Below are 7,150 nucleotides of genomic sequence, written 5' to 3' on the forward strand. Positions count from 1 at the left end.
AAAGCTCTTTCATGTTCTTTTTCCTCTCAGACAAACAGCAGACAAAGTAATGAGGACAGATTCTTTGACAGAGATAGAGCCAAAAAACACAAGCTGGGAAAAATAGAATCATTTAACATTTATTATTTGCCAGTGACTTCTTCCACTTAGTACCCAACCACGAAATCAACAGCAGATTAATATCATAAAGCATCAGTTCCACTCTGAACTGCAGTTCCAGTAGCTTTCTGAGTCTATCTGGTGGCAGCATACACAACATTTGGCTCCAGTTCTCTCTCAGGCCTGCGGTTTCTTTTTGCTTTTGGCTGGAAGCTTAAAGCTGCGTAGTTCAGTTCATCTGAGCCCAGATTCTGTAAAACAGAGTATTTCACATAGTCACATACTGTATCACACATGCTGCAGCTGAGTTGCCAAAAATCCATAAAATTGGCAGATTTGTGGGTTCTACCAAAAAGGGATCATTTAAACTAATATGAGTGTTAAACATAGTATAGCTTGGTCTAATTTAAATGGTAAAACATTGTTTTTGATATAATCCCTGTTTTCATAATTTACATTAAACCTAAGAAAAACTGTTGATTTAAACCAAGGTTGTATATACAATAGGATGTATGTCAGAGTGTATGACGAAAACCCATTAACAAAACTAAAATTGTTCCACCTTGCAGTGGTTTTATTTGAACTTTAAAATAACAATGTTGCAACTATTTGTTGTTTGCCACTGCACTACAAGCAAGTATATGCAATTGCATAGCAGATATGCTCAATTGTCTCTTTCTTGACAATTCATCCTCTGGTGATGAAGCATTTCTGTGTTTCAGAGGGAAGAAAAACAAAATCACCTTTGTGAAGACGGGAAAAAGTGTGTACAACTCTTGCATTCTGAAAAAGTTAATGAACGTCAACTATTTTTTACTTGAGGTTAAATATAACTATTATGCTGCCTGCCTAAATTTCCTCTTTGAAGCCGCCTGCAACTGCTTGGAACATCATTAACAGACTTATGTGTTTAAATGCAACTTTAAAACCACAGTTTATATAAATTAATTGTGAGTTCACCTTGTTTTCCTTTGGCTGCGGTTCTTCATTCAGAGCTAAATGGCAGAAGACAAATGTCTGATTAGCTAATTATTAGTGACCAAATACTTTGCTTTTACCATTTACAACAAATTATAAATCTACTGTACCTGTCTGAAGTTTTCTGATTTTAACAGCCAGAACAATTATGACTATAGTGAAGAAAACAGCCAGACCAGCCAGGATCTCACACATTAGGTTTGTCATTCCACCAGGCTCCTCTACAAGAACATTTATATAAATAAATTCTGTTATTAATCTGGTAGTTTTAGACATGATTAAGATTGAAATTACTGGCTGTATGGTAACTTGCACGATGAAAAAAATCTTGTGAACAAAGGAAAACCTTACTTTCAGTCTTAAAAGCCACTTCATCATCAGATTCACCATTAATTTCACCTTTAAAAAATAGAGAGGTTAAATCATTTGATACATATTTATTGTTTGTTGTTTGTTATTATTATTATATTTTTACTGTGACATAACATGAGACATACTATAAACATGATAAGAAAAAGAGTTATCTGAAAGAGGTAATGCTTGACTACAATCTTACCGTTAACACTTAAATGTGTTGCACTGGCAATGACTGTATGTTTGTTCAGGTAAAATCCACAGAAATACAGTCCAGAGTCAGATAAATCAACTTGCTTGATTTTAAGAAAGACAGTAGAAATGTTGGAGCTCATTTCAAATCTTCCATTTTTAAATCTGTGACAGAATGAAGCTTCGACATCAGACTGGTACATGGAGGAGATACAGCTGGGCTTGGTTCTGTTGATCAGTCTGAACCACTCTGTTGTAGTTGGAGTTCTGGAAATGTTGGAGCACAGCAGTGTGACTTCCTCACCAGACTGGACCTCCACAGTCTGAGACTCAGAAACTGAGACAGAGATCCAGCCTGAAACATACAGCAGAGACAAAAAGACGTACTTGTAATAGAGTAACATGACTGTAAACATTATCTCTTAATAAATGACAGCAAGTTAATAATTTGAAGCTGGGAGTAATTCAGTGGCAGTACTTACTGAGGCTGCAGAGGATGAAAGCTGTCATCAAGGTAAAGTTCATCATTGCGCGTATGACTGAAGCTCTGCAATGTCCGTAAATGAAGTGTGCCCCACGAAGGGCGTTCTCAATGCAAAGAGGCGGGCTGTTTTTTGTTGCTTATCATGTTGCTCAAACTGACTACATAGATGCTTTCAGGAGTGTTGAAGCAAACGTTAAACCTCACAGAATACAAGTCAAAGTTATATTTCAGAAAATGTTCATTCACAATAACCTTCACACCAAAATACATACAATACAATCAACAAAGATAAGGATAAGGTAGCTGAGAGGTGTGATGTGTAGAGTCACAGCAAGATGCTCAATTTGAGATGCAAGTTAACATGTTAATGTCAGACAATATTTAGATATTTCCTACAGATGGGAATGTGTTCTGTAGGTAAGCCTGGATGAAACATTGGAAGCGTAGTCCACCTGTGGCCCTGAACCTAGCTGCCACACATTGTGATGGGATTTAACAGGAACCTGTAGTGTCCTATTGTCAGGCTTTATTAATGGATGCTGCTCTCTGTGAATGCTGTGTCTGGAGGCTGATATCAGGGGACTGTGGTGACCTGAGTGTTCCTGGACACATTTGTAGATGATTCTTACACTATTACAGTGATCATTGGTGAAAGTAGCCTGCTTCTTTGGGGTCTATAATGGCCATTGGTGGATAAATCTGACCTGGATAAAGCCTGGTCTATGATGTTAATGTACTCTGACATCAATGTATCGATCCACTGTAGATGACATTAGTGGTCACATGTTTAAAATTTATGGCTGTGGCAGTTATGTGTGTAAAATTGTACAACAAAATACAAACCCATGGCATACTCAAGTCTTCCTGTGGTAGAAACTACCCCACTTTGTCTTTCCAAAACATCGTTCCAAATATAGCTACATGACCAAGGCTAGGCCAGAGTTTACCTTTTCTTTTAGACTTACTGTACAAATGTATGACTTTAGAAGTGTCACAATTTTCCCCTCAGTTGTGCTCAGACTCTTTCTGTCAAACAAGTGACGTGTACATCACCCTTCTCTATGTCAATCTAAACAATCATCTGTGTCCAAATGGCAAGGTGAAAGGAACATATAGAAAGAGATGGGACAAATATAGAAGCAACAAAACTAATCATTAAAAAAGAGGATCCCACAGAATCCCACAGCGTCTGGTGACGAGGGAGATTTTAACGCCTAAAATATCTGGTTCACCACGAGTTGCATTTGAAGTTGCCCTGATCTAGTACTGGTAGGGAAAATCAAAATTAAGGTGTAACATAAGAAAAAAACACAATCTACTCTGACCAAGAAAGATCCCTGACACCTGCCAGTCACCAGCTGCAGTGCTGCAGCTCTGTTCTCTGTGCTGTCACTGCTGACCGTGACAACAATGTTGCAGTAATTAAAACGGTGGTCTCATTTACATATCGTCTGTGCAGAAACCATTAGTCATAGCAGATTGCTCTTTTCCCACTCACTTAAAACCATACCAACCACAACTCTACCACCCAGTGAGTTTATATTTGTAACATTCAACCTGTAACAAATGTTCTGAGCCCGTACAGCGATATGACCTTATAGCTGAACCTGAAGAGCATGTTTGGTATTTTAGCACTTGTTTCAATGCACATGGTGCAAACATAGAAGGATAGACAAGGACAGATAAGAGTTGCATTTACAGGATCCTGTGCAAGTCGAGCTCTACAAGGTACCTTGGTTGATGAAAACTAAGCCTAAGACAGAAAAGACAATTGAGAACCAAGGTTTTTGTTGAGGCAATGCCACTTATTATTGTTGTGGGCCAAACTCTACACTATACGCAGATTAATTTATTAAAATGAAAACTGATCTTCATATGAACCACTGGTAAGACAGCCAACAAGCAAGAGTCATGGAAAAGAAATAACACAACACAGCAGTGAGGGGGAGAAAAACAAACAAACAATAAACAAATGAAATGCAACAAGATAAAGTTTACGAACAAGGACAACCTACATTTGATTGTATTGTGTGTGTTTGTGTGTGGGTGTGTATGTGCATAAGCCTGTCACAGAGTTACTGTCACGGTAGTTATTAATGAGAGTGGGACTCCACAACAGCGCCGCAAAAGACCCTAGTGGCTGGCGGGCAAGAACCCAAGTAGCCAGGGTACCCAGTGACCGCCACAGAGCACAAAGGACCTAAGACCACACGCAAGAGGGACAGAATTGCCCCTCCTCCAAGTGTGAATGGCAGAGAGACGCGCCAGGTAGCTCCATGTCCAGGAAGCCCCTGCGGCCAGGAAGCAGGACTGCAGGAGATTAAAGGTGTGAGGAATTAATTGCAACTGTTTAGGACTTATTAGTACATGTTGCCTGGCTTCAATCACTTACCATTGCCATTATTTTGTCTTCTGTCTGATTTCATCACTACACCTGGGGCCTGTACCACGAAGCAAGTTCAACATATAAAGGATATCTTTTTGTTATCTGGCTTATCTAACCCTAACGATCGCATTCGGGATAAGCTGTCATACGAAGCGGTGTGGGCAAGCCATTAGCTTAGCGTCAGTGAGTACCATGATATAGTAACCCAAAATGGAGTTAAAATAACTATCCACGAATGTGGACACATTTCAAAGTGGTAAGTAGGTTTTTTATATCTAAAAAACCTACAACAAGAATAGTAGTAGCCTACTGCAATCAGTCTGATTTTATCACTATACAAAAGTTCCTCCACATCACCACAGGAAACATAAAAGCAGCCTATAAAACTGTCTGTAGGATCTCCTACAGTTGGTGATGTCATGCTCCAGAGCAGGTTAGCCATTAAGCACAAGTTACCATGGTGATCTACCCTGGTAAGAAGTGAACCACCGTCATGGTACTGAAAATGCAGGGTTAACCCCAAAGTTACCTGGATAATCTCAGATCCTGCTGCATGGTACAGGCCTTAGATCAGCATCTACTCATCAAGGGCAGTCCTAAAGAAGCAGCCAAACATCCAGAACTTTCTGATATGTATTGTAATGCAGGACAGGCTAATAATGAGGCGTTATTTACAATGTGTACACACCATGTGTTTGTCAGATGAATATTTTAAGAGGTTATATTAACACATTAGTGAATTGCAAAATTCACACTTCATTTTGTCATTTGAAATTGTAGAAATCAATAAATGCCTGTGTTTATTTATCCATATTATTGGTAGGCGGGAATGATTGTAGTTATTTGCAAGGGGTACTCAAAAATCAGGTGTTGTTACACTACACAGTGTGTTATTATAAATGTTCCTAAACAATATGTCCCATTGATCTCAAGAGCTCGCACCTGACCAAAGGGAGTGCAGTGCACAGTATTTTAAATTTGATCACAAGTACTTATTAGACTAGTTATTAGATAATCTACAAAGCAGATTTTGTATCTGTTGAGCTGTACTGCACATTTGTAGGTATCTCAGTTTACAGAGGAAGACACTGTTGTCTGGCTCTGCAAGTATGAGGCTCCACAAGGCATTTTTTCTGCAAGCAGGGTGCTGATGTATAACACTGACAGAGTGAAATCAGTGTGATCTGTAAACAAGGTGCCAGTTTGAGAAGCGATGTATTTACTGCTGATGGGATTCTAACTAACTGCATTTCTACATATAACAACAAAACAATCATCACATTTGAAGAGAAATTAGAAAAGCTGTTGAGTGAAAGTAGAACAGCTTTTGTATGCTGTGTGGTTTCATTGCAGAGAGCTGAAGGCCAGTCCTTCTGTGGCTTTCGTTTCGGCTGATACAGTGTTTTCACCACAGTGGAAAGTTGCGGGCAGGGAGGGCACAAGACTTGTTGCTTACCAACATGTGCATGCAAACCCTTTCAGGACAGAAAGCTACAGCTTTTAATTGTTCATATACACATTCACTGTAAAAAGTATTGTGGATATGTTTTATCCTGCCCTTGAATAGAAATGTAAATGTTAAAGAAAGGAGGCCTCATGACTCTCTGCTTCATATCATAATTTATTTAACTAAGGTTTGACTTTAGATTCCTCATGATCTTCAGGTCAGTTGTGCTCACACAGTTGTGCTTTCTTTGCTTGTTAAACCAGTGACATGTGCGTCACTCACTCCTCCCTGCTTGCAAAATCTCCCTATTAGGACATTTAAAGTCATCAGTGTCCTTTGCTGGCTCCTCCTCTATCAAAACATGAAGGTATGGATATTCAGCTTTCAGGTTTTCTAGTTAGGTACGTGGGAGCTCAGCTCCCATCTGAGGGGGGTCTAAGTTCCAACGGAAGCAATTAAATCATTCATCTGTGGGGTACCCATTTCCAACCATTACTTTCAATCGCAAATAATGTATTTTTCATTGTAGATAGCATTAACAGTGGCACATACAAGTAGTCTAACAAAGACCCAGTGATCCATTTAGAACCAAAAAATCCACACGAAGGTTGGAGCAAAGCAAGCACAAACTACATGTGACAAACCACAATGATCCAACACAGACTGAACAGAACACAGGCATTAAGTAATAGAGCTAACGAGCAGAGGGGGAGTCAACAGGTGAAAGACATGAGGGACTAATCAGGAACAGGAACAAGCTTAACACAAACACCAGAATCTGACTACTACAAAATAAAACAGGAAGTAAAGCACACGGGAACACACCAGAACAGATCTACCAAAATAAAACACAAAACATGGAAAGACTGCAAAATCAGGGCAAACCAAACAGGAGACAGGACTACACCAAAACATGGAGACACGAGACTAAGGACACAGACCAAAATAATACAGTACACAGTACACAGACCAGGAAACACTAAACATGAACTAAAGCACAGGACTCAGAACTAAGATAAGGGACAAGACAGATACTAAGAAAACTTAAACATGCAAATGAACAAAAGACTAAACTTAGCTACAAAACCCTAAACATGACAAGATCAAATAAAGCTTAAAGAAACACAGAACCCAAAAACCAAACCCATGAAACCAGATTGTAAGTAAACTAGAACACAAAACAACAAACAAGGATACACAGAGAAACAGA

At 39.1% G+C, this 7,150-nt stretch overlaps 1 long non-coding RNA gene across 1 annotated transcript; it reads right to left on the reverse strand.

Annotated features, from left to right (window-relative positions):
- Nucleotides 1-253: 253 nt before the first annotated feature.
- Nucleotides 254-1,440, reverse strand: LOC119912481. The gene is made up of 3 exons (XR_005446165.1): nucleotides 1,188-1,440; nucleotides 1,060-1,094; nucleotides 254-350 (listed from the first exon to the last, which is right to left on the reverse strand). It is a non-coding gene; the product is annotated as an uncharacterized LOC119912481 (long non-coding RNA).
- Between the last annotated feature and the right edge of the window lie 5,710 nt (nucleotides 1,441-7,150).

The sequence above is a fragment of the Micropterus salmoides genome, unplaced genomic scaffold, assembly GCF_014851395.1.
Source record: "Micropterus salmoides isolate LMB-PRFRI ecotype aquatic unplaced genomic scaffold, ASM1485139v1 Ms_hic_scaffold_2, whole genome shotgun sequence".
Classification (NCBI taxonomy): Eukaryota; Metazoa; Chordata; class Actinopteri; order Centrarchiformes; family Centrarchidae; genus Micropterus; species Micropterus salmoides.